Source organism: Dreissena polymorpha, chromosome 6, assembly GCF_020536995.1.
Source record: "Dreissena polymorpha isolate Duluth1 chromosome 6, UMN_Dpol_1.0, whole genome shotgun sequence".
NCBI lineage: Eukaryota > Metazoa > Mollusca > Bivalvia > Myida > Dreissenidae > Dreissena > Dreissena polymorpha.
Genome location: NC_068360.1, coordinates 98,008,205 through 98,021,917, shown reverse-complemented (window position 1 = coordinate 98,021,917; position 13,713 = coordinate 98,008,205). Strand labels below are relative to the sequence as shown.

Sequence of the window (13,713 nt, the reverse complement as noted above, 5' to 3'; positions counted from 1 at the left end):
ACTTTTTTCTTTTTTCAATTTTATTTTTGCTCTTTTACTGGAGCTATTTAGATCCAATGTTTACATTTATCAATATAAAGCATTTAATGACAAACTTCAATACATGACAAAATCTGTAAAAAGGCCCCTTAAACGTCATATAGTTATCCTCTACTAATTTTGTGCACATCATGACCATAAAGTCACAATTGGCCTGCCTGCAGATGTCGGGTGAGATGTTTGTATTGAAATAAATTGCATAATAACTTTTTTATCTGAAAACAATTAACACACATCTTTGAAACCAGTTTTTTAGGACGTTCAAACAATAATAATACAATAAAACGGATCTTATGCCATATGCTACCAGCGTAGCTTCAGACCAACCTGCGAATGCAAACTCCTCATCAGAGTATACGGAGTATACAGAGGCAGAGGCATATCAGGAGCTATGGTTTTCGGATATATCCTTCGGTCCATTTCTTGCAAGACGCGGCTCTAATGATTCTACAACGGAAGATTATTTTTTTGCAGAATAAAACATTTTGCTAATGTGCTTGCAGTGTTGTTTTTATCATTTCTTCAAATAGTTCCTTTACTTTGCTAACAATTTATATTTAGGATATTTAGGATACGTAATAGGCAGAACATAATAAATCGATGATAATTTGACCCCCCCCCCCACATTAAAAGTAATTGAACATTACCTACTGTGTGCATTTAGGTTAGAATACGTGTGAAATTAAGGCGAATATTGTATAAACCAGTATGCCCAGTTGTCATACGAACACAGTTTTCCAAAATAACTTGCGTCTTATATAAACCATTATTCTTCGCCTGTATTAAAACATTTGTATTAAAATGTACTCAATGCAAAATAAAATACAGTTGAATATTTACTTTTGTAAATTTAGATATACTAAACAATAAGTTTTAGTATCTGTTGATAAAAGACTAACAATACTACACTAATTGATCATGATAACTCAAAAGGGCTTGTGTAAAATTGGATTACATATCCAGTTATATTCTTAATCAATTTGCTCTAATGGGCCCATCATGTGTTATTTATGTATAATATTTAAAAAGGGATACTCTGTTATTAATTATGTATCAAATAGTTGCATACGACATATGTTTCGCTTAAATCAATGCTCAGTGACATAGTTATTGATAAAACATAAGACCACTTATAGTGGACACTTTTCACGGGCACTGTACAATAGTAATAGCCTTATAAATTAAAGATCATACAAATATTCGTACGTCACTTTGCAATAACGGTACTTTTTGCATTACAATTATCGTGGAAGCGTGGGATATGAAATAATGCCTTCTTCTTATGTATGCTTATGGCTGATATATTTATATGACCCAATCAAGCAGATCGTGTTGTGCACCAAATCAAAAATGTTGAAGAATTGATACACATTTGCGTAAGCTTCATCCCAAGTGTTTGATAACGAACGTAGTCTAAAGTGATGTCTTGCCGGGTATTATATTTTCAAAATTACGTTGCTGTTTAATGCGTATTTATCACATGATTGCTTGGCTGATTGGTCTTTTCGGAAAACGCTTATTTTCATATGTTTTTCTATAGTTGTCCAAACGTATTTCATATGACATTTTTTTCGGACTCAAGAATATAAGCTCTAGCAGTTAAATGGGTATGACATGTACACGCATTACCGTTGTTCATGCATACTAATGATAACAGTACTCTTGTGCTATCGTTGAAGTGTGAGAATGATTTGCAGGCTGGGTTTTATTCACATATCCAATTCAAATCAGCGCTATTTGTGCACACGTTGTCCGTATATGTTTTGAGAGCAACATCAGTGTTGTTTAGGATCGACAACCATCGAATGAACAACTATGTCATTATTGCTGAAATTCCCCAATGGTTTGATGTATATATGATTGTAATATATTATATGTGTATATATGTTTTGCTCCCGTGGCATTCCTGTAAGAGAAACCGTTACAATTTCAGCATGTGTATTAGAGGAGAATCGTATTTGAAATGTCTTTCATTAGTGTATATTAGTTGTGAAGAGGTTTTATTTAATGGAAACGTATACAGTGGAAAAGGGCCATGAATGCATTGTTTTTAAATAGTGAATCAAAAGACAGGTGACAAACCCAACCCATCAAATTTGCTTTCCGAAAAAGATACATATGTTTTTGATTTTATGTAGTTTTATTTAAAACTGACATAATATGTAATCAATAAAAACACACTTTCTTTCAAAGTTCAAACTAATTTTATACATATACTTAGTACAATTAACAAATATATGTGTCACTTACAGAGAATTGTCAAATACGGTTAAGCAAAACATTCGGGTAAGTCGGATATTAACGTGATATATAATTATATTTCTTGTTTTACTGGATTAAGAATATGGCTAGATTTCTGCTTTATTGTTCTATAATACATTTTTTCAGTAAACTTTCACTACTCTAATGATATATAGATTGGATAATACAAAAGTACACATATATGATACACATCATGTCCTATATATACACACAGAATTTCTTTTCTCTAAATTTCATCCGGACATTTTACATAAAAACAAAAACATGACTGTATGCAAACAATAAACAAATATAGCATATTATGGAATGTGACAGCAACACGTAAATAACAATTATGACAGTAATAGAATATAACACCATTATCTCTTAGATAAAAACAAATCCTCAAATACAATTATTGGAACACAGAAGAAAAACTCTCATATATTTAAGTTCAGTATATTTCAATGAATGCGTGTCTTACTGTGATGTTAAACTTTGCAAACAAAGGGAATCAACTGTGTCAGCCTTACATAAATTGTTTTTCAGAATGATTTGTTTCCCATGCTTTATTAACCTCTATATTATTTATATTAAGATTAAAAAACCGTACATGTTTTCATGAATAAAACGTTGATCTTATGAACCAAATTAAAACAAAAACATTGAATAAACTATACAGAAGTATCACAATGACTGACACAAACTTCAGAATAAACAATTGAAAAAGAAATATCAGACATATAATAAATAGAATAATTATTGTGAGTATTTCATGTGTTATCACTTGAAAATTTTACTTAGCACATATGATTGTTCTTGATGACTGAACAGCTGTATCACTACATATGATTGTTCTTGATGACTGAACAATTGTATCCCTATATAGCATTTATGTAGAGAAGAGATGTGATAAGATGAACCATAAGCATACTGCACGACTTTGCAATAACATTGTAATTAAGACAAATGTTTACTTTTACACAATATCATAACAGTATAATGCTAGATACAAATCAGCAAATCAATGCGCTCATGTCATGCGACAATAACAATAGTGAGTTTTGAATAATTAAATAATTATTATTATGAGCATATTTTATGCACGAGCTGATGCTAAAATAAAATTTAAACACTAGCAGAACGTTTTAAGTTTGAATTTATTTTTTGAGACTTCTAGTGTCAATATTATATTGAAAGAAACTTCGTAGACACAACAAAGCAAAATGCTTGATTAAAGGTACATACGGTTATTATAGGCAAACTCAAATAGAGATAATGCTGCTTTTACATATAAGATTATCTAACAAACACTAACACAATAATTAATAGACAATATATATTTGTTTATACCATTTAGTTTGACAATTCATGTGTCATCAAGATACTCTTTCAAAAAATTTAATTGTGAACTCGTTCTGGTAATTCATGTCCAAACATTTGATTTTATTTAAATAGGTACGCAAACATGTGAATGATGGCTTTCAAATATGAGTAAATATATAATATACGCTATTAACAATTGTATGATCTTTTACTGGGGTGTTAAATATTCTCGTTAATGATGGTAGTTGATATTTTGGACCGTAAAAATAATGGTGTAAAGAAGTCAAACCATATATGTTTCACATGTTATTTACTGGTTCATTCAAAGAGAAAGAGAAAGCCGAATTGTGAGTTCATACTCTTAATATCAAAAACGTGATTCGTTAATAGTCTATATACATGTATGTTACATTATAGAATAATTGTATTTACCAATTACATTGATTATCATACCAATTATTAACATCTCATGGACATTATATACACACTATTTGTAGATAAATAACACTACAAGGCGTATGCAATATAGTTCATTTGGTAAGTTGTTTAATTGCATGATTCATTTGTCATTATGTCGCCACTCCAAAATCACCATGCAACTTTAAGTTTCATTGTTCGATAATACTAAATTTGCATAGGTGTTTTTTTCCTTCACCGTTTCCCAATCATTATCTGAAACATCAGATACACGTTCTATAACATTTCCCTGCTGTGTGCCGCCATGTGTTATGACGGAATATTCATGAAAAGAAGTTTCAGAGAGTGTTTCGTACTGGCTTCTGTTTTGGGAATCTGAAATGAAACGTAGGTTTAAATTCCATTTTATGAACTACTATGCAAGCTTTTGAAAAGGCCAAATGAGTTACATTTTACTGAATATATGCTTATTTGTTATGTTTATTGTCATGTTTATTTCATCTTCATGTAACTAATTTACAATAAGTATATTGCCTTCATTTAAAAAAAATGGTACCACACATTATTATGATAATATGTTTGAAATTTTACTGCTCCTAATTTCCAAACATATTTTTAAGTACTCTAATGGCTATAATGTCTATACATTAGAATGAGTTCATTAACATTGAAAACATTGAGGCATTTTCAACATTACATAGATATTCAATCAACATGCCATGGCATGCATTTACTATTTAAAGATCATACCAACTCCGTAGGCTTCATACTCGGAACTGGTACTGACAGCGCAGACGTTAATCCTGGATACAAAATAAAATACCATTTTCCTTTAAAGTCCATAAACCCTCCAAATCAACGAACATTTCGTAAATATTTCCAAAACAAGAGATGTGTTCATCAGAAACACAATGCCCCCTATTGCGCTGCTTTGAATTTTTTTATTTATTTTTTACCTTTGACCTTGAAGGATGACCTTGACCTTGAACTTCCACCACTCAAAATGTGCAGCTTTATGAGAACGCCGCTTTGAATTATTTTTTTTTTGACCTTTGACCTTGAAGGATGACCTTGACCTTGAACTTCCACCACTCAAAATGTGAAGCTTCATGAGAACGCTGCTTTGAATTATTTTTTTTGACCTTTGACCTTGAAGGATGACCTTGACATTGAACTTCCACAACTCACAATGTGCAGCTTCATGAGAACGCCGCTTTGATTATATTTTTTTACCTTTGACCTTGAAGGATGACCTTGATCTTGAACTTCCACCACTCAAAATATGCAGCTTCATGAGATACACATGCATGCCAAATATCAAGTTGCTATCTTCAATATTGAAAAGATATGGCCAATGTTAAAGTTTTCGGACGGACAGACGCCATATATTTGACATTTGACCTTGAAGGATGACCTTGACCTTCACCTTTTGCCACTTAAATGTTCAGCTCCGTGAGATACACATGCATGCCAAATATCAAGTTGCTATCTTCAATAGTGAAAACAGGGGTTTTTTTAGAAAAAGGGGAAGACGCTGGACGCTGGGTAAAAGGGGAAAATCGAGCGCGAAAGAGACATATGTGGGGAAAAAATAAAAACTGTTCATTTCAATGTCTATAACTCACCTACAGACTTCAGGTGTTTTTTTTAGAAAAAGAGGCATGTCTCTGACCTTTTTGTTCTTAAACACTTGAACAAGTATGATATTAAAGTCAAAGTCCTTAATAAAGTTGCAGGTGTAAATCTAATAATGGGAAATGTTTTCAACTGGGGCCGGGGAACGATGTCAATATTATGATTTCGATTTCATGATGAATGGGTTGACGATCTTGATCTGCTACAGTATTGGAAGGGAAAGGTGCGGCAGCTGCCGATTGTCTACTTTCACTTTCACAATAATCCGACAGTATTAATCGATGTTGATTAAATGTACCTCCGAATCCTGCTGGGTTTCAACGGTTTTTGATAATTCATTCTTAAAAAATGCGACAACGCAATTAATATTTTCCGTGTCCGAACGTTTTATTTTGTTCGTGTATGAACGCCAATTGTGAGATTTTTTTCTGTTTTAACGTTCATATCTTGGCTTTTACATAACCCGGATGAAAATTTGACTGGTTTCCGGTAATTAATTGACGAAACACCCTTCTCGCGCAAGACCGAAATCCAGTAAAATAGTCACATGATTAATACGATTAGGTGCCCGGTTTCCATGACGTAATTTAAGAGCTATATATAGAATCACTGGGATTCCCAGATTTGAAAGTTCGTCGGGAGAGAGAGAGAGAGCGAGATCGTTGGACATGGTACAAATTGGATAAGTGTCGACTTCCCAAAAGAAAAAAAAAACATTTCTTTGAGGGTAAAATATTACATTTTGGTGAAAAATTATATTTTTGGAGGGGAAATGGTATTTTTAGGGGAAAAATTCTGGTAAGGGAAGACGCCGAATATCGGCGTCACTTTCTTAGTAAAAAAAATCCCTGGAAAAAGTTATGGCCAATGTTAAAGTTTTTGGACAGACGCCATATATAAGACATTTGACCTTGAAGGATGACCGTGACCTTCACCTTTTGCCACTAAAATGTTCAGCTCCATGAGATACACATGCATGCCAAATATCAAGTTGCTATCTTCAATAGTGAAAAGGTTATGGCCAATGTTAAAGTTTTTGGACGGACGGACAGACACCATATATAAGACATTTGACCTTGAAGGATGACCGTGACCTTCACCTTTTACCACTCAAAATGTGCAGCTCCGTGAGATGCACATGCATGCCAAATATCAAGTTTCTATCTTCAATAATTCAAAAGTTACGGCCAACGTTAAAGTTTTTTTTCGGACGGACGGACAGACTGTCATACACACATACTGACATACTGACTGACGGACAGTTCAACTGCTATATGCCACCCTACTGGGGGCATAAAAAAGTTAAAACATAACAAATCAATGTTCTTTATAACAATAGCCAAATTTCAACACTAGATGTGGTCTGGTAACATAGATTGAACAAGATATGCGGCCAAGATATTTAACACGTGTTAATGTACCCAGTTGCAGGCTTTCTACTGCCTCTCCACAAAAAACTAGGGCATAAGTAGGGCAAGATTTTAGCAAAAAGTAAGGCAAAGTAGGGATTTTTACTGTTAAAAAGTAGGGCTTAATAAGAATTTTTTTTCTATTTTTCAGCTGGAATTACTGTTAAATTGATACATATCCTAGTCCATCTGATGCTGTGAGAATGCCTTGTTCTGCCCATCCTTGAAATACAGGAACCTGAAATTTGTATTTGTCATTTAACATCAATTTACACAATGGAATACAAAAATGAACATGACATTCAAAACATACACTGTTAATCTTATAAAGCAAAGTACAAAAGCCCTTAGTATTAATCCTTTCCTCCATGAGAATGTACCTAACTTCACTTACTATGAATATATAAGTACTCTTGCACTAGTACTAAAACAAAGAATTTTCTCTCCACAGGCAATAGCGAAGAATTATATTTTTATGATAATTGTTATAAGCAAACAGAGACTAAGGTCTATTCCATTTGCAAAGGTGTTAAAATGAGTATACATGGAGTAAAAGGTTAAGTAAAATGAGTTTCAAAGCATACATGTTAGTAAGTGTAAGAGATAAACAGATACTACTTAAGCATGAGTATTGGCATGTACCATTGTGTGTTGTATCCATGATCATAAGCAGTTAGAAAACATAATTGATTGCAAGATTACATTTATGCAAAAAGTATGCAACAAACCACAAGCTCAGCATTTAATATACATAAAAAGCAATCTACAATTCCATGAGGTGGAATAGGATATGCACGCTTTAATACACTGGTCAAACATTTAAGTAATATACTCAGTTACATGTAGTTATAGGCCTACAATATCTCCATGAACCATATTATTTGCCTGAGATACTGCTTTTCTCTTTTTGAGAATAACTGGCAATTAATTTGCTCTTTTTGCTTTCAATCTCATTTCTCTGGCTTCTACATGTCTACAAGGCATTTGTGGCTTTATCTATTTTGGTCCTGGCAACAAAAAAGAACACCTGTGTCCATAGGACACAGAGGCCTTTACAATTTGGCTGTCACAAAGATTCCTATAGTTTGCTAAATCAGGGGCCCATAACTCCATAAATATCTGATACACTTGCATCAAAATACTCAGGTATACAAGATCACATGCTGACAACTATTCACAGATAGATGGCTCTAGCAGTTATACTTTTGAGTTCTGCGCGACACACAAACTTTGGGCTATGGACAGCCAGATGGACGGACAGACAAACAATGGCAGATCACCCCCTCCCTTTTTTGTGGGCCCAGGGGTCATTCACTATTATTTTTGATTAATATGACAGTTAGGAAAAGCAAACTTTACATATAAACTTAAATGTATTTTGTAAGAAAGGAAAGCAGCATCTGCAATTACGAATTTAATCCATAAGGTTTCAAACACAGCATGGCATTAGTGGGTTTCCTCAGCTAGTAGCATCATTGGGAAACAAGAGCACCGCCTAGCGGGTGCAGACCGCTCATCTATTTTCTTTTTAAAGGTGAAGGGGCTCTCAATTTCAATCACAAAGGAGGGAGGGGTGGAGTGAAGAGGGGTGTATAGTGTGGGGGTGTGGACATTTATTACATTATCTTCCAAAAATGCGGAAAAAAAATGCAATTTTTTTTTTTTAAGTTAGGTTAAGGTTAAGTAAGGTTGATTGTGGATTTTTTTAAAGGATAAATTATAATCATATTATGATATTGGTTCAGCAAACAAACTTACAATTGCCCAAGACTGAACTTCTGTTTCATGACACTTAACACTGTTTTGGATTTTAAAAGACATATTCAGGCTCATTGTTAGCCCTTGTATAGATGGAACTATCCCTTTTCCCTGACATAGGTATATATATTTTTTCAATTCTAGCATAAGAATATTTATATCAGTCATATTACTTTTTATACTTCCCAATATCATTGTTTTACAGCTTATTTCCGAGTATTTTTGCACATTATGTGCACATAAAAATTCAACAACATAATTACAATTCTTTGTGTAAAACAGCAATCCCAAAACAGATGTTTTATAGTTTCCTTATTTTCTTTACAAAAAGTACACATGTTATCCTGCACAATATTCATTTTATATAATAAGAGATTTAGTTCCTAGGATTCTATGTATTATTCTTGTTTGAAACCATTTAGTGTAAGTATTTTTAGAAATATTAAAAACGAGACTATGTACTTTTTTTCCATTCAATGTTGTTGAAAAATGTATTCCACTTTGTTTGGCAAGTCGGTATATCAGAATTGATAATGAAAGTTTTATAAACATTTTGGTTTGGGTTTTGCATAAAAACTATGCTATTCAAGTAAGATGATATAAATGCACATTCTGTATTTGGCTTTTTAATAACTTGGAAGTCAGAAAGACTGAGAAAACTTTTGACAGTTCTAATCAATCCTTCATAAAATAAGAAATTGATCTTTGTGCCAATATGATTTTCTAAAACAGATTGTTGTAAAAATTGTCCAGAGGTATTAACAATATCCCTAACAAATCGAATTCCATTGTCATACATGGATTTATTACATATACTACTAAGACCTATTTTAAAATTGTGATTATAAAACAAAGGCATGTTAAGTAAATCTTCACATTTGCAAACAGCTTTCTTACTGATATACATAATGTGGCATGTAAGAACATCTTTCCAAAAACTATTCTTTAATACTTTACAAATTTTCTCAGCATAATCTTTTCCTAAATTCAACATTTTTTTAACATCAAATATTGAATAAACAAGTTGAAAACACTTTCCAGTGCCTAAGACAATTTTTCTTAACCACGAAAGTTTCATAGTTTTTTTCAAATGCATATACATCTATCATAGATATTCCTCCCTCCTCAAAAGATTGAATAGCAATACTATGTTTGATTTTCACAGGGCCATTCCATACAAAATTATGGAACATGGTGTTAATTTGTTTCATTATTTTCTCTCCTGGGCTAGGAAGGGAGATAAATAAGTGGGTAAGTAGGGGAAGTAATAATGTTTTTATGACAGTTATTTTCCCTAGGGGGGTTAAATTTCTTCTATTCCAAAAATGTATAGTATTTTGTAATTTTGTTATTTTATATACAAAGTTAATATCTATCATTCTATTTAAATCAACATCAAATAGAATACCTAGAACTTTAAATTGTGTTGTACCCCAAACTAGTTTGTATTTTGTTTTTATGGATTGTGTACTGTACTTTTTGGAGCCAATCCATATTAAAGTAACCTCATGATAGCATAAAAGTATTTGAAGTTTGAAAGCAATAGTCTTTATACTTTAGAAGTAAAGTCGATCGAAACACAATTTAACCATATATTCAAAGTTACTAAGTCAAAAAAGGGCCATAATTCCGTAAAAATGACAACCAGAGTTATGCAACTTGTCCTTTTACTGTACCCTTATGATAGTTTGCGAGTGTTCCAAGTATGAAAGCAATATCTATGATACTTTAGGGGTAAAGTGGACCAAAACACAAAACTTAACAAAATTTTCAATTTTCTAAGTATAAAGGGCCCATAATTCCGTCCAAATGCCAGTCAGAGTTACATAACTTTGCCTGCACAGTCCCCTTATGATAGTTAATAAGTGTAGCAAGTATGAAAGCAATAGCTTTGATACTGTAGGAATAAAGTGGACCTAAACACAAAACTTAACCAAATTTTCAATTCTCTAAGTATAAAAAGGGCACATAATTCTGTCAAAATGCCAGTCACAGTTACATAACTTTGCCTGCACAGTCCCCTTATGATAGTTAGTAAGTGTTGCAAGTATGAAAGCAATAGCTTTGATACTTAAGGAATAATATGGACCTTAACACAAAACTTAACCAAAATTTTCAATTTTCTAAGTATAAAACGGGCACATAATTCTGTTTAAATGCACGCCAGAGTTATCTAACTTTGCCTGCTCAGTCCCCTTATGATAGTAAGTAAGTGTACCAAGTTTGAATGCAATAGCATTGATACCTTCTGAGAAAAGTGGACCTAAACGCAAAACTTAACCGGACGCCGACGCCGACGTGATGACAATAGCTCATTTTTTTTTTTCAAAAAATAGATGAGCTTAAAAAGAAACTTGTAGTCTAGTTGAAGCGTGCATATCAGTCACCTCTATTTCAAGAAGTACATATGTTATGATTAAATAGAACATACATGTATTTTCACAGTGTAAAAAGATATTAATATCTTACCTAAAGACCAGTATGTCTGTACTGACTAGCCAAGGAACCATGGTGCTTTCAAGGATGGACATCACAAGGTGATCCCCCAAACACATATGAACTGTACGCATTACAACAGAATCATAATGAATGGAAATTCTGCAAAATATCTATAGAAGGATCACGTAAGCCTTCATTTTACACTTTAATATTTTACTTGCAAAATGAAAAAGTAGGGATAATAGGGCTATTTTTGAAAAAAGTAGGGAAAAGTAGGGTTAAGAAAAAATAGTAGGGAAAAGTAGGGACCAGTAGAAAGCCTGAAGTTGTTGTTCTTTTGTCGTATAATAGATATCAATGCTGGGAATTAAAATGAAATACATTGTGCCACAAACAATTGAAAACGAGCATTTTGTATCTCTTTAAATCTATGTTACCACACAACATCAAGCGTTGAAATTTTTGGATATTGCTATACGGAACACTGATTATGCATGGGTTCACTTTATTTTACGAAATATTTTGCGAAATATTCGTTGATTTGTTTAGTTTTTCTGTTACTTTAAAGCATGATCTGTAAAACAATGCAAATTATGTGAGGAGTGTAATTATATATTAGTGCTGTATTATTGTCGATTATTTTCGTGATACTGTACATTTGCAAATGTTGCGTGTTTATGCTGCATATTAAACAACATATAAAATGTCAAACAAACACGTTCATGTATTCGGATAACAGCCCAAATAAACTTTACAATAAACAATATAGTGCCGTGCCAAGTCTTTGGTTATAAATTATACAAAAACACTAACATATTTAACAATGAAGACTATTAGTTTAGCCCACCATGAAATATCAATTTAGCCATTTGCCAATCACTTTTAATGACATCACCATACTCATAGCCTTGCGTGTTCACACTTCTGATTTACCACGATGCGATACTTGACCAGATGAACAGGTTTCACTTATTCAAGATGTCGCGATATATAACGTTACAAAGTCATGACATTATAAATATGAAAAGACGCGTAAAAAAGGGAAAACAAAGTAAGGTATAAAAAGTATTGTTACATCATAACTGTCCATTGAATAAATCATCGTACTGAGCACCAGCGCATGGATTACCTGAAATGCAAGGACAGTAGAAAAGACTCAGAGCACTCTCGTTCTTTGAAAACTGATTTTCATCTGCGTACTTTCTCTCAGATGAATACCTCGTGAAGCAATTGTGTGGCAATCGGATTAAGGTAGCGCACCTCTAATGATTTCCCGCGATTTCTTCGAAGGTTGAAGAGCCTACTATTAGGTGCCGTAGCCTAGTGGTTAAGGCGATCGACTAGAAATCTTTTGGGATATTCCCGCGCAGGTTCGAATCCTGCCGACGACGTATACTTTTTAGGGACGCGTTTTATTTATTTTCTAACGTAATTTGTTTTAATATGGCATATAAGCTATATTTATTGTTAAATATGTTGCAATTTTTATTCACATTCTTCAATTATTAAAATTAAAACAACGTTATGACGAAATTGGGTGATTTACTGTTGAAAATACGAACCATGCATGTTGCATTTTTATTTTTATTTCAAAAAGTTAACGGTAAATCTGTCTATTTCTTGGTATTTTAGCTGTATATAGTGTTTCTATAAAAACTAAGTTTAAAATATGACTTAAATGATACTATTTTGAATTTTATTACACTTTGTTTTTAACCGACCCAATTTTTACTTGGCTGAAATCACTTACATTTCATGGCGCTCTTCCATAGATAAAAATTTGCAAAAAATAAATGTCTGTAAAAGAATACTCATTTCATCTTGTTTAAACTTTAAACACCTTTACAGCATCTGTACACACCAACTGCATGCCCATATTTGGAAATTTGAATGAATTATGGAACTTTTATATACCCCAGGGGTGAAAATAAACTGGACAAAAGCCGAGTGGTTTTGAAAAAATCGGTATATTTTTTTTAAAAGCATGGAAAGCCTACCTACAAATTTGCATGTAGTTCAGTGAAATGATGCTGATTAAGAAAATAATTTCTTAGATTATATTTGGATATGTGCCCATTAGAGGTGCGCTACCTTAACATCTTTTACATGATCTGTACCCGATCCGTTCGACCTCTACCCGAGTTATTTTAGATCGCAACACGATTCACTCGACCTCTATTCGATTTGATGTACAGATTTACTTGACTGCTACCCGATGGCTACTCGACCGTACACAATCACTTTCCGCTTGCTATTGGACCATACACGAGCTCTGTACCCGATCCGCTTGACCTCTACCAGAGTTTTTTTAGATCGCTTTGTACGACTGCAGTACGACCATCACGATCTGGTCATGTGAAGATCTGGTGGCAATCGAGCTCAGTTCCACTTGATCGAGCTGAGATCGTATAGTGCTCCCGTATAGGTCGAGATGATCTGAAAGATAGTT

At 33.1% G+C, this 13,713-nt stretch overlaps 1 long non-coding RNA gene across 1 annotated transcript; it reads right to left on the bottom strand.

The window, feature by feature from the left end:
• Positions 1-2,160: 2,160 nt before the first annotated feature.
• LOC127836676 (uncharacterized) lies at positions 2,161-12,335 on the bottom strand. Its single transcript, XR_008028863.1, has 3 exons — positions 11,295-12,335; positions 4,774-4,826; positions 2,161-4,398 (listed from the first exon to the last, which is right to left on the bottom strand). It is a non-coding gene; the product is annotated as an uncharacterized LOC127836676 (long non-coding RNA).
• Between the last annotated feature and the right edge of the window lie 1,378 nt (positions 12,336-13,713).